The sequence below is a fragment of the Mustela erminea genome, chromosome 5, assembly GCF_009829155.1.
Source record: "Mustela erminea isolate mMusErm1 chromosome 5, mMusErm1.Pri, whole genome shotgun sequence".
Taxonomy (NCBI): Eukaryota; Metazoa; Chordata; class Mammalia; order Carnivora; family Mustelidae; genus Mustela; species Mustela erminea.
In genome coordinates this window covers 86,172,659-86,199,034 of record NC_045618.1, presented here as the reverse complement: position 1 = coordinate 86,199,034, position 26,376 = coordinate 86,172,659, and the positions used below count along the sequence as shown (strand labels likewise).

Below are 26,376 nucleotides of genomic sequence, written 5' to 3'. Positions count from 1 at the left end.
AAGCAGGGGGAGAGGCAGGCAGAGGGAGAAGGAGAAGCAGGCCCCCCACTGAGCAGGGACTCGGATGCTGGGCTTCCTGGCAGGACCCTGGGATCATGACCTGAGCTGAAGGCAGACGCTTAACCAACTAAGCCACCTGGGTGCCCCAAATGATTTCTAACTTTTTAAAACAATAATCATTGGGTGCCTTGTGCGTCAGTTCTGACTCTTAGCTCAGGTCTTGATCTCAGGATCGTGGGATGGAGCCCCACGTCCAGTTCTTAGGATTCTCTCTTTTCTATCTCTTCCTCTCCTTCTACCCTGCCCCCCCCACACAAATAAATAAATAAATCTTTTAAAAAAATTAAACAATAATGATAATGCAGCTTTACAATATATGTAGTAGTGAAATAAATAACAAATAGCACAAAAAGCAAGGGGATGATGATAAAATGTTCTACAGAGCTTGTATTGATTGAGAAGTGATAAAAATACTAATTTGTAATAGTTTTATTTAGTCAAGCAAGGATACGTGTTGCAATATCAAGGGCAACTATTAAAAGCATAGCTTGGGGGGTGCCTGGGTGGCTCAGTCCGTTAAGCCTCTGCCTTCAGCTCAGGTCATGATCTCAGGGTCCTGGGATCAAGCCCCACATCAGGCTCTCTGCTCAGCAGGGAGTCTGCTTCACCCTTTATCTCTGCCTGCCTCTCTGCCTGCTTGTGATCTCTTTCTCTGTCAAATAAATAAATAGAATCTTTTGGGGGAAAAAAAAGCATAGCGTGGGCAAACAAAACTATTGAGCTAATAGAGGGGAGAAATTAATTTAAAATATTTAATTCATAAAAGCCAAAAAAAAAAAGAGAGAGATAGAGAGAAAAGGGAGAACAGAGAACACAGGAAAAATACAAAATAAGGGATAAAACAATATATATATGTATAACCCAAATACATCAGTAATTACATTAAACGGGGGAATATATAATAATGATTGTTATGGTCCGAATGTTTGTATCCCTTCAAAACTCATAGTTTGAAATCTTAATGCCCAAGGAGATGGTATTAGGTGGGACCTTCCGGGGGAGCTTAGGTCATGAGGGTAGAGCTCTCATGAATGGATTTAGTGCCTTAGAAAAGAGGCTCCAAGGAGATCTCCAGCCCCATCTACCACGTGAGGACACGGGAAGATGGTGCTGGCTATGAACCAAAAGAGGGCTTTCGTCAGAAGGTAACCATGCTGACACCTTGACCTTGAACTTTCAGCCTCCAGCACTGTGAGAAAATTTTCTGTTGTTTATAAGCTGCCCAGTCTGAGGTAGTTTGTGAGAGCAGCCGAATGGAATGACACACACTTAGCCAACTCTGATATCCTTCCCCTAATTCTTTGAATTTTTTTGGCTCCTCTAGGCACTTTACTATTCCATATGAACTTTGGTTTCAACTTGTCAAGTTTCAAGACTTATATTAGAAATTATATTAGAATAATATATTAGAACTTATATTAGAATAAATTGACTTTATAGATTAATTTGTGGAGAAATGACATTGATATTGAGTCTTCTTATTCATAAACTTCTTACACATCTCCACTTATTTAATTCTACCTTATTTACTTTAGTAAAGTTTTATAATTGACTTAAGGTCTTACACATCCTTTGTCAAATATATTCTCAGTATCTTGAAGCTTCTATCATTACTGTGAAGGACATAATTTTTTATATTTTCTAAATTTTTGTGTATGTTGAACTTATATCTGAAAACACTGATGAAATCTCTTATGAATCCTAATAATTCATCTGTAAATCTCCTTTTATTTTTAAGAGAGTATTTAACAAAGGGTAAAGGAACTTCCAAATCCAATGTCTGAATCCATTATCTTCTGAGCCAAGGAACTGAATATAAAGTTTTAAAATGAAGAGAGAAAGAAATATATATTTTCTTTCCATTTCCTTTTTATAAATACAGACTACCACGTGATTTTACCCCTACTATGAGGTCTTGTATGAATAATGACATGTATTCAGTGGTGACTCTGGAGAAAGGGTCAGTCTTAAAAGCATGTCACTGTGCCTTCAACAGAACAGAGTCATCTCTTCAGAAAAGCTCACCTGGAATTGTCAAAGACCCTTATGTCCTTAGGCTGTTAGCCTGAGATGTGTTCTCTGTCCCCTCCTCTAAGTATTCTATAGTATGTTCTAGTGTAAATGTAGAGCACCACATTAACTTAGTGCCTTCACTGAGAACTACTTCAGTGTTATTTCTAGACTTTAGCAAAGCCCAATATAAGAAACAGACACCTGAATAAAGCCCTGGCACATCTGATTTTCTGTAGAAATGGTCTCTATTTGCTCAATATTTCTTAGATAAATTTTTCATGATAAATTTCTCTTGTCTGTATTCCTACTGGTATTTTTATTATAAATGTAGTATATGCTTATTGTGGAAAAGAGAGTTTTCAAGCCATATAAAAGCTCCCACATTCCTCTTTTCCTGTCCACACAAGTCCCACGCAGAGGTATCTCAGTAGTCAAGATTCTTTCCCTTGCAAGGGACAGACCTGTAGTGTGAAGGAAGCTCTATGCAAGAGAGGAGTTTGAAGGCTGCTAGGGCAGGACAAGGAATCAAAGCAACTACTCTGAAAACCAGGGCAGTACCAATGGCCCCAGGGAACAGACCTGGGGTGTGAACTTCTTGTTTCTGCTTCTACAAGCATGGTATAGTTTTCTCTTTGTTTTCTCAGGCAGCGGAGGACAGGGCTTGGGGTGACTGAGGGATCTTATCCTTGCATCACTGTGGTCTGACAGGAAAGGGGATTTTTTTTTTTCCTCCTGTAGAAAAAAATGTTAGGGACATGCTCTGATGGGCTTGGTTTAGGTCAAGGGAACACTGTGGTTGGCAGCACCCAGGAACTCATGACTGAAACAAGAGAGGGTCAGTCCCTTGAGGGAGAGGGATGGTGTCCTCAAAAAAGGGGGAAAGTGTGCCGAGGAGCTAAAGTGTCTGACGACTTTGTATTACTGTCAACAGTTGCCTTCCAGACAATAGTATCTTCCAGACGTTTTCTTCGCACTTAGAAGCACATAAAAATATGCTTTTCGTGTTTTACACAAATAAGAACATATTTACCCAAATAAGAACATTTTAAAAAATAAGGTTTTTTTAAGGGAGTTTATCAAAGAAAAGATGTTCTTCACAAAGTGCTGGTATACTTTCTTTTGATCAGATAATGAGGATTTTCTAATTCACTATTTCTTTCTCTTGACTACCAGGAAGCTCAGGGCTAAATTTAATGTTCAGTCATAACTATATTAAATCTCACGGACAGGGACAGGGTATTCACTTCCTTCTTCTTTGTATACTTTTAGATTTCTCATTCCTGGCTAGTCTAGCCTCATCGTACCAGGCAGTGGCCCTTACTATAAGCCCATAAAATTCTTTTTGAAACCAGAAAGGATTTTTACAGGTTCTTCTAATACTTGGAATTTTAAAACTTGTATTATATTTTTCACTAAAAAAAAAAATTATCTTTCATTATGAAAGTAATGAGTGCTTATTATACAAAATCTAGAAAAATAAGTGGAAAAGTAAGGAGGGAAAAAATCACCTATGTTCCCACCACCCATTATTGTTTAGTGAGTTGTTTAGTTTTTTGTGTTTATTTGTTTAAGTAGGCTCTGATGAGGGAGCAGGAGGCTGGCTGAGGACAAAGCAAAAGCTGGCGCCTTGCACCCCCCCCTCCACCCGCTCCCCTCCATATGCGTAGCATTCCTCAGGCACCCCTGACTGCCATAAAAGGATAATTAGTTAATTTGCTGAGATCACAATCCTGCAAGACAGGAGTCTCCCTTGGTTTGCAAATGTCCTTGAGATTACAACAAAGAAGTTACCTTATCAATAGCCCAATTTCCAAAGACACAGAACTCAGTTCCTCAAGCCCTAATGTCACCCTCCCCTCCATAAAAAACCGAAGGAGGCGGAGGTAGAAGGAAAAGTAAGTAAAGTTAAATTTCTTCTAAACCTAAATCTCATTAACAAGGACACTTAATAGCAGGAATGTAACATTCCACCAGGAGACTCTCAATTGTCTTTACTTGATAGTAACCAAGCCTTCAATATCCTGATAGTATTCTTTGCCCCAATAGCCCTTCCGGAAACCCCTTTGTCCTCACCTACCCAACTCCTGTGTATATAACCAGCCACGCCTCACAACCCGGGGCAGCAGCTCTTCCTGCCGACGGGTCCTGTCCCCTTGCTTTAATATACCACCATTTTCCACCAAAGATGTCTTAATAATTCTTTCTTTAGTCGTCAGCTCTGAACCTCACCCCACCGAACCTGACTTAGGTTCTGGGACTGCATCAGGCTCCACACCCAATGTGTGGCTTAAACTCACCACCCGGAGGTCAAGAGTTACATGCTCTACTGACTGAGCCAGCCAGGCACCCAAATTTTTATTTTATTATTTTTTTAAGTACTCTCTACACCCAACGTGGGGCTCAAATTTACAACCCCAAGATCGACAGTTGCATGCTCTACTGACTGAGCCAGCCAGGCACCCTGTGCTGCTTAGTTTTAAATGTAGGAGAAACAACCAAGTCATGTAATCAGCTCAGGTGAATAGACACCTTGCTAATCAAAAAAATCCCTAGAGGGATGCCTGGGTGGCTCAGTTGGTTAAGCAGCTGCCTTCGGCTCAGGTCATGATCCCAGTGTCCTGGGATCGAGTCCCACATCGGGCTCCTTGCTTGGCAGGGAGCCTGCTTCTCCCTCTGCCTCTGCCTGCCACTCTGTCTGTCTGTGCTCGCTCTCTCTCCCTCTCTCTCTGACAAATAAATAAAATCTTTAAAAAGAAAAAAAAATCAAAACTAAAAAAAAAAAAAGAAAGAAAAAAAATCCCTGGAGCCTTTAAATTATGGGAAAATCCAAGGAAAAGAAAAAATTAACAACAAAAAAAGGAGATCTCTTGAAATTTTGAAAATGGCGTCCAGAATTTATTCATATTAGTACATAATAGTCTACTCGTCCATCCTTCCCCAATATTGTCTAGCCACACCTAAAGCAGGACAGAGCTAAGGGGAGCCTGGGTGGCTCACCTGGTTAAAAGCATCTGCCTTCAGCTCAGGTCATGGTCCCAGGGTCCTGTGGAGCCTGCTTCTCCCTCTCCCTCTGCTCCTCCCCTGCTTATGCCCTCTCACTCTTATTCTCTCTCAAATAAATAAGTAAAATCTTTAAAAAAAAAAAAAAAAAGAGCTGAAAAACAAAATACTACCTTTTGTTACGCATCTACAATTGTATTTGCCCATAAATTCAGTGGAAAATCATTCTAACTAAAACAGAAAGTCCTATTTTCTAGTATCATAGCCAAAATAGTGGGGTTTTTTTAACACACATTAATAACTGTATGAGTGACCTTTCGATCCTCAGTTGTATTAAGTTGTCAAGGTGACAGTAGCAAAAGAAAAGTCCTAGAAAAACTTTGAGAATGGTGTGCATGCCTGTTTCCCTACAAACAGAGGTTAAATTTTGACTATGAAAGAAAATAACGGAAGTAATTGATATGGGAAACAAAAGCAGAGGGGAAATTATTAAATTTCCTTACTATCTGCAGCCCACTGACAAGTCCTTGAAACAGGCAGAGTGACCTTCCTCTAGGGACTCAGCTTCCTCAAAGGTGACACTTGGCTCAGGACAACAGGCAATCTTAGCCTGACCCCCAGCCCCCACTCCAGGATCCTGTAAGTCTACTTTAACATCTAAAAATTCCTTTGGAAATTCCTTTATCCGTATCCCCAATATAGTGTTGGCAATCATCTCCCAAGCAGATGGCCCACTGATATACATCTGAAGGGTCTCATGACTAAGGTTTTATCAGACTGTAATAAATGACCTTTTCCTAACACTACTTAGCCTCCTCAGGATCCTGGAAACACGGCTTCCAAAATACCTTGGAGGCTTGTGCTGTCCCTAAACCCTTCCCATCTTGAAGGTATAAAACCAATCATCCCTCACAATCCCAGTGCAGCTCTTTCTGCCCACTGGTCCTGTCCCTATGCTTTTGCACCAAAGACGTTTCCAGAATTCTTTCTTGGGCGCCTGGGTGGCTCAGTGGATTAAAGCCTTTGCCTTCGGCTCAGGTCATGATCCCAGGGTCCTGGGATTGAGTCCCGTACTGGGCTTTCTGTTCAGCAGGGAGCCTGCTTCTCTGTCTCTCTCTGCCTGCCTCTCTGCCTACTTGTGATCTCTGTCTATCAAATAAATAAATAAAATCTTTAAAAAAAAAAAAAAAGACTTCTTTCTTGGCCATGGGCTTTGAACCCTAACAACGTTCCTCCATCACTAATCATACCAAATGTTTAATCCCTGTATTTGTCCACTTAGGCTGCCATGGCAAAATGCCACGGACGGTAGTGGCTTAGGCAACAGTAATTCATTTTGTCACTGTTCTGAATGCAGGATGTCTGAGGTCTGCCTACCAGTGTGATTGGTTTCTGGTGAGGCTTCTCTTCCTGGCTTATAGATGGCTGCCTTCTTGCTGTGTGATCATGTGGCCTTTTCTTGGCGTGCGCACACCAGGGAAGACAGAAAGCTCTGGTCTCTTTTTATCTTCTTATAGGTACACTAATCCTATCAGATCAAGGTCGTACTATATGACCTCATTTAACCTTAATTACTTCCACAAAGGCCCTATCTCCAAATACAGTCACATTTGGGTCTAATGCTTCAACATATGAAGGGGGAGGAGGGGCACAATTCAGTCCACAGGAATCCCTTTGCTCTGATAGTCATATCTCTGGCAATAATTTCATTTGGCTCTCAGTGTACTGAAAATAAGCACTTCCCGAGGCCTGAGCTCATTACCTCTTCTCTGAATAACTTTACCAATAACTTTGCATGACAAACACATGTTTTTGAAAAACTAAACTTGATATAAAGATACATATGGGAAGATATGTGTGTGCGTGTTTGTGTGTTTGTGTGTGTGTGTGTGCAGAAAGAGAGAGATTCAAAGTTCATTCATTTCTGTGTCATCAGACACCTTTAGCTATCACCTTAAGATCTGGGTCCTAAAACATCCAGTGTCACCTACTTAGCTAGGCTGGTAGGTAGATGGGCAGCTTTCGTGCTAGGAATTAGAACTCTGTGACCAAAGTGGGTATACATGAAGTAACTAGATTCAGAATAAACAATGCAAGCTAGGATTAGAGCATTTTGTTTTGCCTTCTCTTTTGTGTAAAATGTGCTTATGTTCAAGTATAGAACCAGAAGACTATTTGGGGTCAGGATTTAAAATAGCCCCACTTTTTGTATGTCCAAGTAGCATCTTTGTCTTTGAGTTCTTGTATCTGAAGTAAAAAACTAAACATACAGCAAAACCTAAATCAAATATTTTGGCCCTTCCCTGGTCTTCTTACCATGGGCTGACTCTATTCTGCATGTATTTTTCCCCATGACTTCTGAAGTACAATATAGAAATTCATCCTTCTAGTGAACTGGGCCTTTTCCCAAGATTTTTATTTTGCATTTAACAAAATAACAGCAAATTTCAGGTATTAGAAGGATCGAAACAACCTCTTCTATTCTGTTGTCCTTAGAACACCATCTTTTATTCATAGCTTCTCTTGTGGTGCTGGGAGGCAGATTCTGTTGCTATAGCAACGCCCTGCATATCCTTGGGGATAGCTTACAGTTTTACTTTTTTTTTGAACAACAAAGAGCCATTGATACTACATGTTGCCAAAGGTTACAAAAGTTGAATTCTAAAATGAAAATATTTCTTCTATAGAAGTGGTACACCATATGCGTCCCACAAATTCAAAGAGATATGTAAGGATATGACCTTTGTGTGAACACTGATGAATCTAGCATAATACTGCTTGGCTTCAATGGATTATTCACAGCAGAAGTAGTTGAAGTGTATGCCTTGTTTTCTAAGACCACTGTGGGGGATAAGGGGCTTATTCCCAGTATCTATAAAGATCCAGGAGCAAGAAAAGAAAAAAAAAAAATCAAAGGTACCATCACTTACATTTTGTTTGTTACTTAGTAATCACCTTCCCATCCTCACCCCCACCAAAATGAACTGCTATATCAAAATCCAATTACACTTTGACAGTAAATAGATCCTTAAAGAGTGGTTGTGGCTGAATCCTTGTTCCTCAGAATGATATTAAATATACGAGAGCCTCAAGAGCTCTGAAATCTGTATTCCTAGCTCCGTTTTAACTGGATTCTCTTCATGAAAAAAAAAATTTCCTTAGCTACCTGTTTTGTAAAACCAGGAAAAATATTTCTTTTCAAGTATTCTTTTCAAGATAAGTTATCTCATCCCCCTAGAAATCTGAAGGGACGCACTGAGAACCACAGATGAGGAGTGAGAGGCCCCAAAGAGTCGCTTCCTGGGAAAACAACCGTAAGAGTCTAGAGAGGATCAGGATGTGGGAATCTGGATTTTGCTCAATAAAAAGAGAGGAAGCTACAGGCTGAAAATGTAGGTAAAATACAAGAATGAATCCCAGTCTCCTCCACTCACTACAGCCTGTGCAAATTCACTTGGGTTAGAAGGCCCTCGCAACAGACCAAGCAAACCCCATAATTCAAGGCCATTCATTCATTCATTCATTCATCATTATTTACTAGGTATATGTTATGTTCCAAGCCACTTGAAAGCTTTTCAAATGCTTACTACATACCTGATTGTACTCTTGAAGACTTAGTCCCTAATAAAGTCTCTACTGATACAGTTTCTATAGCTATAGTACAGAGAACTGTGTTAAAAATAACAGAGTTACAAGGTAATCATAGCTAGTAATAACAGCCATACAGACAGTGGCATCTACCACTGAAAGAAACCAAGTTTCCTTGGAGAAATGACTGGCTCACAGCCGTGAGCATCTTGTTGTTCAAGGAAGCCAGGAAATGCTTCAACACCAATAGACTCATGTCAAAAGAATAGTGGTGCTGGTTTGCGGCCACATCCCACCTTGAGCATCAAAATTAATGACAGAAATAATATCCTAAATGAAAAACAAATGCATGAGTCCATAGTGAAAGTCAAGAGAATAAGAAAGTGGGGCGAGGGGAGAGAAAAGAGTACAGAAAGGGGAAAAACAAAAAAGCAAAGTTCTACTTTACAGGAGAATACCAACTGTTACGGATGAAATTGTGTCCCACCCAGAATTCATTTGCTGAAGCCCTAACTCTCAGTGTGACTATTTTTGGAGGTAAGGCCTTAAAGTTAAATGAGGTCACAAAGATAGGATGGTAATTCTACAGAACCTGTGTCCTCATCTGAAAAGCAAGAAACACAAAGGGGTTCTCTCTTTCCACACAGCAAACAGAAGAGGCCCTGTGAAGATATTGGAAGACAGGTGTCTACAAGCCAGGAAGAGAGGCCTTGCCAAAATCCAACCCTGATGACAATTTGATCTTGGACTTCTGCCCCTGGAACTGTGAGAAAAATACATACTTTCTACTGTTTAAGCCACTCAGTCTGAGGTATTTTGTTTTGACAGCCTGAGCCACACAGCTAATACAACAGCTAATAAGTATTAAGAAAATGACAGAACTGGGGCACCTGGGTGGCTCAGTGGGTTAAAGCCTCTGCCTTCAGCTTAGGTCATGATCCCACAGTCCTGAGATCGAGCCCCACATCGGGCTCTCTGCTCCGTGGGGAACCTGCTTCCTCCTCTCTCTCTCTCTGCCTGCCTCTCTGCCTACTTGTGATCTCTGTCAAATAAATAAATAAAAATTTTTTTTTAAAAAAAGAAAGAAAATGACAGAACTGGAAAAAAAAAGTCACCATTTCTTAACCCACTATGTAAGAATCACTAACGGATGCTACAATCACTGGGTTTACTGGTTTAAAAATATGTCCACAGAGGTTAACTTTACAATGGGGAAATTGGGTATGCCATCACCATTGTAACAAAATGATCAAACTTAGCACCAAGAATAATGGGAAAAACTGCATAGGTGCCTCTTGATGGAAATGTCCATCACCTACCCAGTATTCTTGCCAAGAATGTTTAACCTGAATCCAGTCATGAGAAAACAATGAGATAAATCCAAGAAAGGGAGATATTTGCAAAGCAACTGACCTAGCTCTTCAAAACAGAGTCAGTATCAGAAACAGAAGAGACTACTTAAAGTCTCAACGTCTCTAAACATCACAACCAAATGAAACTAATAAACCTTGCTTGAATCTTAGGTCAACAAAAGCAAATGAACAGACATATTGGGTATAAATGAGGAAAGTTTTTTTTAAGTAGGCTCCAACGTGGGGCCTGAACTCAGGACCCTGAGATCAAGACCTGAGCAAAGACAAGAGTTAGGTGCTCAACCGACTGAGTCACCCAGGCACCTCATAAATAAAAGGTGTACATTTGATGACAAAATTTGATTAGTGTTTACTTTCTGAGGTGTGAATAGTACAGTGGTGATATGGGAGATTGTCCATATTCTCAGGCAGTTTGCACTGAAGGGCTCATGGGTGAACTGCCACAATGTCTGCAACTTCCTCTTAAATGGTTCAACAACAAGAACAAAAGACACATCTATACATACCTACAGGCACAGCCATACCAGCACACTGCAAGCCTGCTTCCAGACCACGGCAATAAAGCAGGTATCACAGTAAAATGAGTTGAAAGAATTCTTTGGCTTCCCAGTGCATATAAAAGTTATATTAAGTAGTCTGGTAAGTGTGTAATAGCAGTATGCTAAAGAAGTACCTATCTTCATCAAAAAATACTTTATTGCTAAAACTGCTGACCATCATCTGAGCTTTCAGCAAGTGCAATCACAAATCACAGATCACCGTAATAATCATAGTAATAATGAAAGAGTTTGAAATATGGTGAGAGTCCCCAAAGTGCAACACAGAGACACAAAGTGAGCAAATGCTGTTGGAAAGATGGTGTTAATAGACTTGCCACAACCTTCAATTTGTAAAAAAGTCCAGAATCTAAGGAGTACAATAAAGTGAAGCACAATAAAATGAGGTTTTGCCTGTAAATAAATAAGAGAGCAAAATAAAGCAGATAGAGTAAGATATCAATAATTGATTAATGTAGATAAAAGATCTTCAGTATTTGATGTATTATTCTTTCAACGTTACTATAGTTTGGAATTTTTCAAAATATATAGCTTAATAAAAATAAACAATGCAAAGATAATAAAATGTTTGATATCTTATGGCATGCAGCTCCCTTTAACTACGGGCCATGCAACTAACAAGACGAAATAGTGTAATTTAATGGTTACAGGGGATGGATGTTGGTTCCCAACGGACCAACGTTCAATGCTCCTTTCATACCTTGAGCAAGGAACAGCCCCAAGCTTTAGATTTTCTGCAGTGAAATGATAATCATATCTCACTGGTGTACAGTGGAGAAGATTTAATGAGGTTTATAAAAAATGTCCGGCACAGAAGAAGGCACTAGTGGATTACCTGGTAGAATGAGGAGAGGACTTCAAGGTTATTTCGCCGCCATTACCTGCTCCACACTCTGCTGAAACTCTGACCTCACTCACTCACAATGAGAACCTACATTATATTATCAGTGACCGTTTTTGTGGCAAGAGTGTCTTCAACCAAATGAAAATGTCCCTAAAGGCAGGAATCAGGACTTAACCCAAATGTCTGCATCTCCTAAAGAACCTAGTTAAACTTGGTTACTCATGGTGGTATTTCCTCTGCCTGCTATGCTAGATCAGGGCTTCTCAACTCTAGCTACACATTGGAATCACCTGAAAAGCTTTAAAAAAAAAAAAAAATCTGATGCTTTGACCCCCACCCCCAGATATTTGTATTTCGTTGGTCTGGGGTGGGGCCTAGGCCTCAATATTTTCTAAAATTCCCATGGTGTTTGTAAAAAGTTAATGTTTTGTGTTTCTTCTTAGTGAAATGTTAGCGCTACTGCTGCCAACTTTCCACCCGCTTTGGAGGAAGCTGGAGTACCAGAGGGAGGCAGGTATGTAGTCGCACCTAGGATCAGTGCTCATCCTCCGATTTCTTGAGCAACCTCAGATGGTTTGTTTTTGTTTTTGTTTTTGTTTTTCCTCAGATGGTTTCTAACACCTTCATGCAGGTTGGATAAAGGAGGGAAAATACCTTTTTCCTCTATCCTTCTGGGACCACTCTAATGAGAGACAGATTAACAAGAGGAAAATATACACATTTATTTAGTATACATTTTACATGACACAGGAGCCTTATAAGGAAGTGAAGACCTAAAGAAATAATTAAACCTGAGAGTTTTTATATTAGGTTTGATGAAGAGTGGAAAATTGTGGGAAAATATGATGAGCCAGAGGGCATGGGGTAAGCATAGTGACCTGGGGGAAGCTTAGCCAATCTCCTCTTCTGTGTCCCCTCATCTTCAGAGAGAAGGATGCTCCTTTCCTCTGGGTATAGGGAAGTCACCTCTCACCTGAGGTTTCATGACCTTCTTCAGGGGAAGGTCAGAAAGTCCTTCCTGCACCTGCTGTTTCTCAGACTCCTTCAGCTTAAAACAGTCAATATGCCAAAGTCCAGTGTTTGGGGATAGGGATTCCGGAACCTCATGTGTTAATATAAAATGGATCTATCTGGGCTTCAATTTATCAAAATAGATAGTTATACCTAATGCTCTTTCTTCGGTTGGTGAAAACCATAAAGGCAAGTAAACCAGAAGTCTGGGTGAGGTTTCACAGCACAATCATCGCCTGAACAGCACAGATGTTCACGGTTTTACTACATTATTTGATCATTCGGACTTTCGCAATTCAGAAAATATTTTCATTCGTGCCCTAGAGAAACCAAATCAAAAGGTAGACCATTTGAATGAGAGAAGAAATGGAGACGTGTAGGAGGGGAAATCAGAATCAGCAAGCATAATAAGAATATGAGAATATGAACATTTTAGCACATCTATCTAGCCAGCTGCCAATGTTGAAAAACAAGTTCCTGATAAAAATATACCTAGGTTGGGGGAACTAGATGGTGGGTATTAGAGAGGGCACGGATTGCCTGGAGCACTGGGTTTGGTGCAAAAGTAATGAATACTGTTATGCTGAAAATAAATAAAAGAACAAAAAAAAAGAAAAAATATACCTAGGTTACTGTTACACTGAAAAGAAAAAAAAATATATATATATATATACACACACACACACACACCTAGGTGCTGGTTGGAATGCTGAGCATGTCCCATAATCCTTCAACCACGACAGCCCCTCTATCTTGGCTACAACCCTGGTGGTCTGACATATCTAGGTTTCATTTCCCTGCCCTTGGTTGTGCCCTTAGAGACCTTGAATGCTGGGAAGGCACCATGTGCCATCAGTAAATATAAAAAGAAAAGGCACTCACGGTGCACAATAAGATATAATTACTAATAAGGCTCCTGCTTCTTCAAAGGAACCAGGACTAGACTACTACCCAAAACTAACCAATTCCTCACAAACGGCCACATAATCATGGATAAGTTACTTAACCTCTCAATGTTCAAGTTTTCCTGTCTGTCAGAGATAATAAAGGGCTTAATTCATAGTGTGGTTATGAGGATTCAGTAAGAGAAGGCATGTCAAATGTTTAATACCGTTCCTTCATACGTAGCATCATTGGCTAAATGGAAACTATTACTATATTATTAATATAGTAGTAAATCCAAACCCAGCAGTTTTGTGCATGCAAAAACAAATGAATGGAAATCCAAATTAACCCCTATTTCTGTTAATTTGTATATGAGAAAGCTTTGAAATTTCAGCAGGTGGTGATGGACTGATGTATGCCAACTTTGTTTTTGACAGTATCTTCAAACAAAATTTAGGTATTTAAACCCACTGTCCTTTAAAAAAAAAAACCCAAAGATAAACCACTTCTAGAAAAGATGGCTTCAAATTTTATAAGTTGCCATTTCTCTTAACTAAACCTAAGACACGCCCTCCAAATTAATAACAAAGCTGGTATTACAGTGGGAACAATCCCACTGTAACACAGTGTAATACAGTGTAATGCAGTGGGACTGTTCCCACTGTAATACCAAGACATTCAGTTAACTAACAATGAGGCATTTGAGACTTTAAATTTTTAACTTTAAATTTTTAACTGAAAAGAATAATGCAAATGAGATTTAAAAACCATGTTGGGTAAGAAGACATCGAAGAAAAACAATCTATTAAAAGTTGGAAACCAAAGGAGCAAAAGAGATATGATAAGCCTTAGTGGAACAAAGGAAGGAAGAATTTAATGATTACTTCACGAAAGGAAGAAAAAACTTTTCTTCTACTTTCTCAGGTACAGAACATGGAGTCCTTCAAATTAAACAGATAAAAGGCAGATTAACAGGAAAAAGGTACACAAAGTGCACTGATCTTAATATTAACACCATGCACAGGGGCATCACAGAAAAGAAGTGAAAACTGAAAGAAGTGGTTAGACTGTCATGAGCTGTGGAGAAATGGTTAGACACAGGAGGTGGGAGAGCAGGGCACCTAAGAGCAGTAAATTGTGGGAAGGTGGCTGTTCAGTGAGGTTCGTTAGGCACTAATCTTTGTGCTATCATGGTCTTCCTGGTACAGGACATGGAAACACCTTTACAAATGGAAGTTTCTGCCCTGCTTTTAGTCAGAAATGGAGAGGACAGAGAACTCTTCCTCTGTCTTTCTCAATTGCCGCTCAAATATCAGCTCAAGGTAATCCTTACGCCCATGGGACATATCTGGGGCTGGCACATTCTGGACCCCTTCACTGGAAAGCAGCTGAGGACTCACGCTGAAGTTTCCTAAGGCAATCTGTTCTGAATAAAACATAAAATTGTTCTACCATGTAGCTAAAGTACCCTCAAGGAGAAATATTCGAAGTGGATTAGACAGCATATAACAAAAGAAAGCTAAAGATTTCTTATCATGAAGGTTGAAAGAAAGGGAATTGATTTTTTTTAAGATTTTATTTATTTTAGAGAGACAGAGAGAGAGAGAGAGAGAGAGAGAGACCATGCACACACGAGTGAGGGGAAAGGCAGAGGGAGAGAATCTTCAAGCAGACAGCCTGCGTGGGACTCGATCGCACAACCCAGGAGATCACGACCTGAGCTGAAACTAAGAGTCTGACGCTCAACTTACTGAGCCACCCAGGCACCCCATGAATTGGTTTTTAAAATGCTAAAACAAGAAAAGCTGAACGGTATCAAACGTCCCCCCCACCCAGGGAAATTTTGACATTATTCTTGTTAACTTTTACTAGAGCTTTAAAATATTGAAAAAAAATTTAGTGAAAGTATCACAACAAATAAAGATAGCTAGACAGAGAGAGAGAGAGAGAGAGAAACAATGTAAATCAATTTTACCTTTAGTAAACTCAACATGAGGTAGACCATCTAAATTTAAGATTCTAGCCCTTAAAGAAAAACTGATTCCTACTCTAAAGAAACAATTCTAGATAAAATGTAACGAAAGAAAGTGTTTCTTTTAAATCCAGGTACTAGGTAGGCCTTTGGCAATCCACTGAACCTTTGTGGGTCTCAATCCCACTAAGTATACAAAAGACTAAAATGGACCCTGAAGGGGCCTCCCTCATAAAATTGTGTTTCAGTATAAATGCATAGGACTCTCTTGTTAAGATGTGACTCTTCCTTTACCTTCAGTCACACTTTTAAAATTGAATACATTCCTCATAAAAATAGTTGTGTTATATATGACACAATAAAAAACATGCTTTCTCCTGAGCTCCTTTTATAGAACAGGATTACGGGTATCTTTAGGCTCCCAAAATCTTATAAAACCAAAATGTGGAACATTTTAAAATATACTGCTATCTCGAGAAGTTGTAAACATTTTTTTAATTTTATTTTTAAATTTTATTTAAATTCAATGAATTAACATGGAATACATTATCTGTTGCAGGGGTACAGGTCAGTGATTCATCAGTCTTATATAATACCCAGTGCTCATTACATCCCATGCCCTCCCCAATGTCCATCACCCAATTACCTCTCCTGCCAGCCCCCTCGCAAGAAGCTATAAAATTTTTAATCAAGTTCTAATAAGTAAGGTTGGCTTGCCATGAATTGTTCATACTGTTACTAAAATGACACTTGGAAAAATTACAGAACACTTTTCAAATTTCATGAGCATCTGAATATCAGATCTCTAGATATTTGCATAGATCACATATTTAAGTTTGAGGGACCAACGCCTCTCCCTCAGACACTTATACAGCAAGAAGCAACAGTGTGGGGTCAATCATAATTAAGCATGCTGTTATTGATCATGTTGACCCAAAATGATCCATGAACTTTTTCCAGTTGTTCTTTTCCTTTATCTTTTTGCAAAACTTCAAAAACTCTTATTTTTATCCTGTATCTTGGAGTAAAAGCTTTCGAAATTATGCTCATGTTTTAAAGGTATAATCCTACATGTGTAAAAGTTCTGGTTCCCAAAGCATATTTTCTGGTCCCTTAAGAGCTTGAAACTAACTGAGCACAGTACTATGGGGAAGGTTTCCCGTGATCACCTTTCCCTTTTAAGAAGGCTTTTTCCAGTTCAATTGGGTGACCCTTTCTTTTCTTTCTAGTTATTGGGGGCCTTTTCCAAGTACTACCAAATAGGAAATTACCACAAAGACAAGTGGAAGGAAAAAACATTTTTAAAATAACTTCACACACCACCTGCAATTCTGGTAAATTCCTTGCTCTCAGAGTGTGCGGGCATTTTTGAGATTTCGGTCCAATCAGTCGCACTGCCCCCCCATGGGGATCCGTGTTCCCTTTTCAGTTCAGTAATCAAATAGCTCTGACTGGTCCATGTCTGCTTTTGTCCACTTCTGACCTACATGTTCCCGTGAGGGACATCTTTGTCTCACTTTTCTTTGGTCACTGAGTTCATGCACCTCAATAGGCTAAGTCTGGCAGTCCATTAACGAGAATTCTCAGCTCAGCCCTAGGCCACCCAGAAACCCCGGTTGCATGTTCTCGCTGAATGGCTTCACTGGTGGCCCATTCAAATGTGCTAATGTCAGAAAAAAGGGTTGAATGGGGCGCCAATGTACACCATTGCCGAGGCAAAGTGACTGGGCTTCCAATAAAGCCTCCCCTGGGGTGACGTTAAGCAGAGTTATCAATGGCGCAAAGGCTGAGCCGGGGCTAATGCTCCAATCATGCCAGCAACAGGGGGCACAGATGCAGCCACTTCAGCATGAAATCACAGTGCAGAGTTCACCTGCAAGGCAATCCTCTCTCCAGCTTCCAACCTGCAGATAAATGTGCAGAGACACCTCCTTCTCCCACTGGCTCTGGGGCAGGCTTGAAGAAGACATTTTGGGTGGGAAAGGCTACGGGTATTGTTTGTTCCCCATTGTTCTGAGGTTTACTTCTCCTGTTGAAAAGCTTTCTTAAAGCCCCTTTATTTTCTCATAGACTATACAGAAGCAGAAAAAGCATTGTCTCAAGGCTCACCCCCAAAGCATTAAAAAGGCATTTCGCTCAGCAAAAGAATATTTTGATTATGCAAAACAGATGTCACATCCCAGCCCCGTGTTGCTAAGTCTCACAAGAGAACATCTTGAACTGCAACGAAATTATGAAGGTATGATGACTAAACCAGTCCTGCGGTCCCTCCTCCTATAATCAGGGCAAATGAAAGGGAAAAGAAAGGAAGGCACAACTCCCATTTTTCCTTCTAAATGTGTCCAAGAAGAAACATAAAAGCAACCAGCAAGTCAGGATTTTTAAAATTCTTTTTCAACTCACCGAAGACCCCTGGATTTCTGAGTTATTCCCAGACACACAGCATTCCCACACATCAGCCTGCAAGAATAACACAAAATCATAGTCCCACTCTCGCCCAAACTTGCCACCAACATGAACCAGTACCACTGTCTCCCCGATTCCTAATCCTTAAATCCTGGTGACAGTCTGCAGAGTCGGCCATGGTCATGAGAACCTCAGCCTTTCAGGAACCCCCAACATTTTGCTGGGCCACTCACTACAAGTCAACATATACAAAAACAATTTCATTTCTTCAGCTCCTTCAAAACTGTTTCTCCACTCCTGAATCAAAAATACCAACACACCTGGGTGGCTCAGTGGGTTAAAGCCTCTGCCTTCGGCTCTGGTCATGATCTCAGGGTCCTGGGATGGAGTCCCGCATCCGACTCTCTGCTCAGCGGGGAGCCTGCTTTTCTCTCTCTCTCTCTCTCTCTCTCTCTCTCTCTCTCTCTGCCTGCCTCTCCATCTTCTTGTGATCTCTGTCAAATAAATAAATAAAATCCTTAAAAAAAAAAATACCAACACACCAAAGAGTATAGGATATCTCAACATCTCAGCTAATTTTGGAACACTGTCATTTTCTTGGGGGATAAAGCACACAGTACACACACATACCAAAAATGGAATTCAACCCACGTGGAAGTAATTCTTAAATAGTCCAGAGTGCTCACCTTGGGGCTCTCCCAAATACAGAGTAGGCACTGAGAACTCATTTTGATCCAGGTTAAAGAGGGATTGGTTTTGTGGAGGGCACTCTCTGGGGCCCACACTGTCTATTCGGTCCCTGCAAAGAGGTCTTCGTTGGGCTTTGTATTTGACGGCCAAGCCAACAGCTGGTGCTGGACAACTGTCCTTAGAGGAGACTTCTTTTAAAACTACAGCCCTAAGTTGATTCCTACACAGTCCTGTTGCTCACATATATTAAGAGATTCAAGGACAGCGGTTCCTGGGCACTAGAGAGAAGATGATGGGTCCTCTAGCCTAAAAGCCTCTAGCCTAAAAATCTTTTTTTCTTTTTCCTTTGCAGCCACATAAAAGGTTTCTCCCTCACTGTCCCTCATCTTCTAATACTAAAGAAGCAACTAAAGAAGATTTTGCAAATTATTATAATTTTTATGTAATAGGTAATTCATTTATTTCCCTAATTTTTTATAATGGATGTGGATTGTTTTCATACTCAGAAAAGGAGTTATTTTTTAAATAGTAAAGTTAATTGAGCCTCAATCTTTTATTCCTTGGAAGTAGAATTTTGCCCTCAAATCCCTAAGATAAACTAAATATTTGCATGACATCCTAGTAAGAGAAACTACTGGCTGATTTTTGAAAAATGAAATTCAAGTTACTCAATCAAGAAAAAAATTTGCTGTCTTCTCTCTCCATAATTTCCCTCCTTCTTAATCATACTTTACCTAACGCTATTTAAGGTGTAAACGTAAACTAAAACAAACAAACAAACAAAAAAAAACCTATGGCTTCTTATTGGGACGAGTTATCTCTAAAGCTCACACTCCACTAACTGGGGTAGCATTCGTGGGTACTTCGATCTTGCTCCAGGGAACTCCAACCATGAGATGTCAGAGCTTACCCATTTTGGTTCCTCTCTTTTATTTCCAAACAGAGAATATGATGGTCACTTCAAAACTGTTATAAACTTAAATGAAAATTGGATTATGTTCATACCTGGCCCCCTGGCTTGCCTTATTTCTCTTATCTTTATTCCTTGGGGAGATCAGCTTAAGAAGTCAGAAACTTAGGGGTGGCTCAGTCATGATCTCAGGATCGTGAGCCCAAGCCCCAAGTCAGGGCTCTGCTCTCAGCGGGGAATCTGCTTGGGATTCTCTCTCTCCCCACCCTCTACTCTCCCAAATAAATAAGTAAATCTTTAAAAAAGAAAAAAAAAAAAAGTCAGACACTTCAAGAGCAGGTTTTAAAAGACGTATCTAGATTTTACTTTCTTTACTGCCTGTAAAGAGGCTCCACAAAAATGCCCAGAAAGAATGGGCCGATCCCCAGCTGTCCCTTTGCTTATAATTCCTTCCCTCCCCTGCGATGTGCCCTACCCCACTCCCCTCCCTCAGTCACCCAAACTTTGCTTTTGAAGGCATCCTTGACTGCAGAGAAGTTAGACCATGTCGCGGATGTCCCTTCTTTCTCTAAAGCAGGCTAATAGAGATAATGGGCCCTGTGGGAGAGAGGAAGCCAAAGAAAGAGAGGGATTCCTTTGGATACTTAAGGGAATTACTGAGGAGCCTCACCAGACTCTGGCTAACAAATAAAAAGAAATGGAAAGCAGCTGATGTTGTTTTACTGATCCTTTATGCACTCAAGGAAAGGCTACTATGGAAGTGGAGATGGGGGTGGTTTGTCGTTCAGAGGAGGGGAGTAATTTTTTAAATTATCCTTAGGCTACTTACTGAAGACTCCAAATAAATGTTTCAGATAATTGAGACTATATTAATTAAGACTATACCCAGGAAAACTCATTAGCATTTGGCTCACTAGACAAAAATGGAACAGTGAATAAATTCTAGTTAAACAAGGAAAAGTCAATACCAATCATTTTATAAGTTAGAAAACCAAGTATTTAAATGCTGCTGTGGGAAAAGTCAAAAAAAATTTAGAAGAAATCCTTTCTTTTCTCCAGCCTAAATTTTCCACTGGAGATATACAAAGGACAAAGTTATACTCCTAATCTCCCTAACTTCAGTAAAGAACTCTTCAGAGGATTCTTTTGATATTGATTGATATTGGCCCTTAAAGCCTGGCCTTTTCTGTACATGTACTGGGCATCATGTGCAGGAACTTTAGAATGGGACTGTATCTACTAACCCTGCCCTCAGAGCAAAATATCTGCCTTGACTAACCTTTGGGTGGGAACTCAATGATGTGTGTTCTTATTAGGTCCTAACTCCAAAAATTCACTCAAACCTACCACCTCCTTTCCAAAGAATGACTGAATTAGAGGTTGCAGCACAGAATACTTAAATAGGAATTAGCCATCACATTGGCTCTACTCTTCCTGTATGGCTACAATGGTAGCAATGATACTGGTGAAGCCCACATTAACATATTCCACAGAAACAGCACAATTCAGAAAGAAGAATGATTATATAGACATCCCAAAGAACAAAAATAGTATAGATCACATGTGAGGCATTAATAGAAACATACATGATGAGCATTCCCCTATGTATTTTGTCACTGTTGTTACAAACAAGTGTTTTTTGTATAATTACATTATATTTTCTTACCTTTTTCCTTGTGACCCTAGAGTAGAATCAACTTGGCACTGAACTGACTCTACTCCTAAGGGACAAATCCCTTCATTGAAGGAGAATCTTGCTCCAAGAATCCCACGTTCAGCTGCTAGATTAAGAGAATTAACATAGAAAAATGCAAAAAAAAAAAAAAAAAGGCATTTTAGTACAATACAGCTAATTCTGTATATGCAAGTGGGTGGACCTGTATCACAGAGCAGCAACACTGCAGAGAAGACCCATGCCTTTATGGGATAACTTTGTCCCTTCTGCCTAACTAAACTTCCAAACAAGCCTCCAGCTTTGTTTTCTACTCCTACAAATGTTATTTACATTGTAGAATCACTTTTTTTCAAGGTGTATGTTGAGTGTGATTCTTAACCCACTGAGCCACCCAGGCGCCCCTTGTTGAGTGTGATTCTTAAAAGCAAGTGTCAGCTGAAGCTATTTATTGAATGCAGATTATAATTATCTTTTCTTAAAGGAATAGCCCATTGTGCCAAGATCCCAAGCAAACCCACCACCTAGTGACATGCAGGGCACTTGTCTACACCTTCAGAGCTTGCCAGAGCTACAGATGCCATCTTTCTGAACTGCCTTTGAAGTTCTCCTGTTTTTGCACTTCAAAGAGGTACCAAGACAATAGTAGGGATGCAGGGAATGGGTCCCATTCCCCAATTCAAAAAATGTCAGACATATTTTATGAGTCTAAATGACTTTGTGTCTCATTGTCAAAATCTTTCTTCACCAAGAGATTAAAACTAGCCGGAACACAGTAGACTGTATTAATTACATAGTCTATTAATTAGAGACTTTGTACATAAAACAATTAACCACGAAGTATCTATGCCAGCTGATTAGACTTTTATTATTGATGTGGCAAAAAGAGATAGCAGGATCTTTAACAAAATTATTTCAGATCTACTATTACCTCCCCTTTTTGTAGCGTTCTCAAACAACTCTTTACCATCACCAAATGCCCCTGCTGTACTCTCAATTCCACTAGCAAGAGGTGCAAGCTTCTGGGTTAATTCTATGTAATAAATCAACATTTCTAAATAAGATTGGTGTATTTAAAAAAATCAGTTGCTGTGACTTCACTGCTTGGTACAGTTTTCTATACTAAAGGGCTTGGTAAAGTTTTCAATCTTTTAACAACTTAAAAAAATTAGCAGTGACTGGCACCCAAACCTAAAAGAAAGCCAGCAACAGGTCTAATGAAAATCGTGCAGAGAGCCCATCAGACATTAAGTAAATACTTTGCTTCTGTTTCCTAGTCCCTTTTTGTTTGGTTACCATGGCAACCTGTTTTTGTGGGGGTCACTTGGAATGTATAAGAATTTGCTGCAATTAGATGCTTGTGTCCCATTGGCCAGTATGATAGAGAGTAGTAAAACTAAAAAGAAATAAAAGAGAAGGAAAGGCACGGGTGAATGTGGACAAAGCCAACATGCACTTTGGGAACCAAAAAAAAAAAAAAATTTGTAAGCCTAATTATCCTTCAGAGCTATTTTCAAAGTTGCTCTTAATAAAAGTTTCCATATCCGTTAGCCCGTGATTTCTCACCTTGTTGACCTTCCAAACTACTCCTCAGCTGTAACGCACTTACTACACTTTTGTTGTTCTCTAATTGTTTGATGGATATATCTTATCCCTTCAAATTCTTCGGGGTCAGGACCACATGTTATACTTTTGAGGCAGTGTGATGAAAGCGAGAAACCCATGGAAGGGGAATCAGATGTGATGGATTGCGGCCCAGGCTCCGAAACCAGTTAGACAGCACTGAGCCAAATGCCTTCCGCTTCACTGAGACTGTTTCCATATTATAAGACTCATGCCTTTTAAAAGTGTTATAAAAATTAGACTATGTTATATTATCGAGAGTGTTATTTAAACCTGTGACATGTGCTTATTATGTATATCCTGAATTAAGTTTAATTGATTCAATATCTTGTTCTATAATTCTGCCTCAGGCAGCCTTGAATGTCTAGAAGATTAAGGTACCTTTTGCTTCTCTAATACTCAAGAGACACTATTATTTTTTTACAGACTCTCAGACTATAAATTTTAATTCCATGGTTAGGCGGAGAGAAGGTATCCTACTTCTCAGATGAAAAGAGGGAGTAACTTAAATGTCTGTGAGTGTTTTCACAAAGAAAAATAACAGCATCAATATAAGCTCAAAGATTTGCATAGCCTGGCTCACAAGAAGGCAAAGCAGCATTACAGTGGTGTCTTACCCAGATCCATACACTCTGAATCACAGAGGAATTATTTACTTAAAATGGCATCACTGCTTTTTTTCTTCTTTTTTTGGAAACAATACCTTTTAAAGTTTAGACCTATCACGACATATCGAAGATTTCAAAGATTAGCTAAATCCTCCTCCGCTCACCATATTCATTCCAGATGCTTTAAGCACTTGTTGGCTCTGCTCAAGAAGGTTATCCATTCAGACTTTATTTCAACATCTCCACTGGCTAAAAAACAAAAACCAAAAAAAAAAAAAAAAAACTTCACCATATCCCAAAGCCATTCATCCTGTGTTCAAGCAGCTCTAATTGTCGGATAATTCTTCCTCATAGTAAATTCAAATCCCTCTTCCCTGTTGTTCTATCCATTGGTCCCAGGCTACAGTTGCTCTCATAACACTGTTTGGAATTCTTCACCTTGTCTATACATGAGGTTTCCAAGTCCTTCTTCAAGAGGCATCCTGAGCTAAACACAGTCCTCTGTGTGCTGGCTGACCAGGACAGTGTTCAATAGGACTATGACCCCGTAGTTAATTCAACAAGCATGGTTGTGTGCCTGTTTGAAGCTATATGCTGAAGATCAAAGATAAACTCGACAACACCTTTGATTTCAGGGAGATGATAAGCTATAGGAGTACCCAAGAGTGTTAACAAATAGCTTCAACAGGAGGGCTGAAAGCTAAGGTTGACAATACAGTAATGTTTTAAAGAGTGTATTTTCAATGCTTCCTGGGGGAGAGGAAAAGGGTCAGAAAAAGTTTCAGAGAGAAGGTTTTCCCAGGTAGTCCAAAGAAAAAGAACATTCTGGGAAGCTCTAATGTAATGATTCAACATGAAAAACTGAGGGAATTCCAAAAAGTCCATTACAACTGAAATGCAGGGTATAAGGCAAGACCTTACGTTAGAGAGGTAGGCAAGGGCCAAATGATGGAGGACTGTGTGCCCCACGCGAAGACATCTGAACTTTGTCCTATAATCTAGTCGTCTCCAAACTAGGGCATACATACCACAGGGGATGCACAAAATGCTCCACGAGGGTAAAATAGGAGGACTTCTAGTTTATTTGATTTTTACCCCAAGAATCAGGAAAATGTTAAGCTTCACTAGTATTTCATTTGAATTGACACTGGCAACCTCCATCAATAGATTTGAAATTCAAACTGTCACATATCACATACAGTAAGCAAAACATCCTAATGATAAAGAATTCCACAACATGAAGGGCTGGACGCTGGCCATCTCCCTGTGACTCATTTCACTTTTATCAAAAATGTTGCATTTTATGGTATCTAGTTCAGTAGATTTATGGATTATATTATCTATTTTTAAGTAAATAACCCTCATAAAATAGACAGGTGACTTAAGAAAGATCTCTTCAAAGAAACCCCAAACTGAAGATAACACTAATAGGGTAAGCAAAGAAAAACCTAAGAAAAGGGCAGAGCTGATCCTTCTATTCCTTGTATAATCTCTTTGTCAGGTAAAAATACTAATGACACGTTCAGATCTGTTAAATCATTTATATATATATATATATATATATATGCATATACATGTATATATATAATGCATATACATATGTATATATATGTATATACATACATAAAGAATACTATTTTAAGATATGAATTTTTATCTAGAATATGAAGACCTTAGAAATTTTTTCTAAATTTGATAGATTAATAGCTTCTTTTGCGGGATTTTTTTTTTAATTTTTTTCTAAAGATTTTATTTATTTATTTAACAAAGAGAGATCACAAGTAGGCAGAGAGGCAGACAGAGAGAGAGGAGGAAGCAGGCTCCCTGCTAAGCAGAGAGCCCGATTCGGGGCTCGATCCCAGGACCCTGGGATCATGACCTGAGCCGAAGGCAGAGGCCTTAACCCCACTGAGCCACCCAGGCGCCCCTGCAGGATTTTTTTGAAATTTTATTTATTTATTTGAGAGAAAGAGCACAAAAGCAGGAGTAGAAGCAGAGGAAAAAGGAGAAACAGACTCCCTGCCAAGCAGGGAGCCCAAAGCAAGACTCAATCCAGGGCCCTGGGCTTATGACCTGAGCCAAAGGCAGATAGATGCTTAACTGACTGAGCCCCCCAAGTGCCCCTCTTTTGCAGGACTTTTACTTAGCAGTAATAAGTTTAGTTAAAAATACTTGCTCTTCCCTTCTTAGGAAACACAGTCCAAAGCATGCTGAAGGCCTCTGTTGACCTTAGCAGATGATGCAGTGATGATGCAGTGACCCTGCTCACATCCCTTCCGCATCCCTTGTCCCTGAGCCTTGGAGACTACATCTTAATACACCGTAGCACTCCATCTGAGGGCTCTCTAGATCCGCAAATAGGTAGGCCAGAAGTGCTCAGTAACTCTTGTCTGCTGCTGACAGATAAGAGTTGGAGAATATTTACTATGCCTCGAGGGCAACTCCTCAGAGAAATTCTGTGCTAGCTCCTGAGCTCTCCAGCGGGCGTGAACCCCCGTGTCCCAGAGCAGGAACCTGCTTGGTGACATGTCCTGTACTGGATCATTCTCTTCCTTTTCTCACTTCTGCCATACCTTATCCATGCTTTCTGGGATCGCCTTCTCCCACACAAACTACTTACACTCAAATCCTTCTTTCAAGATCTGCTTCTTTAGGAACCCAACCTAAGACAGTGACTGCTTAAAATGCACCTCAAGTCTCACCTCATGATCCCAGAGCTCCAGAATCAAGTCTCACCTCAGGCTCCAGCCTCACCTCAGGCCCCCTGCTCAGTGGGGAGTCTGCTTCCCCCTCCCTACTTCTCCCTCTCTCTCTACTCTTTCCCTGCTCATGCTTGCTTTCTCCTGTTCACTCTCTCTCTCTCTCAAATAAAATCTTTAAAAAAATGCATCAGATAAATCAGTGGAAAACAAAGCTGAATATTTGAGGAAGTTAAGTATTAGACACTTGCTAAACACTTGAGAATAAAACTATGGATGTTTCTAACATGTTTCTTTTTGATATTTGTTATACTCTCAATAATGAAATACATGAACAACTTTTTGTTGAGCCAGTAAAGTGTAATGAAGAATATACTTTTTCATTAGTATTGATATCTTTTGAAAACACTATGTCAGGGAAATAGTGGGTATAAATAGAAAATTGACTAAAGAGAAAAAGAAAAA

General features: G+C 39.8%; 1 long non-coding RNA gene across 1 annotated transcript; it reads left to right on the top strand.

Moving 5' to 3' along the window:
• Window positions 1–7,670: 7,670 nt before the first annotated feature.
• LOC116589998 lies at window positions 7,671–21,741 on the top strand. Its single transcript, XR_004285472.1, has 6 exons — window positions 7,671–7,989; window positions 9,309–9,426; window positions 11,879–11,949; window positions 17,374–17,542; window positions 18,752–18,848; window positions 21,466–21,741. It is a non-coding gene; the product is annotated as an uncharacterized LOC116589998 (long non-coding RNA).
• Window positions 21,742–26,376: the final 4,635 nt, after the last annotated feature.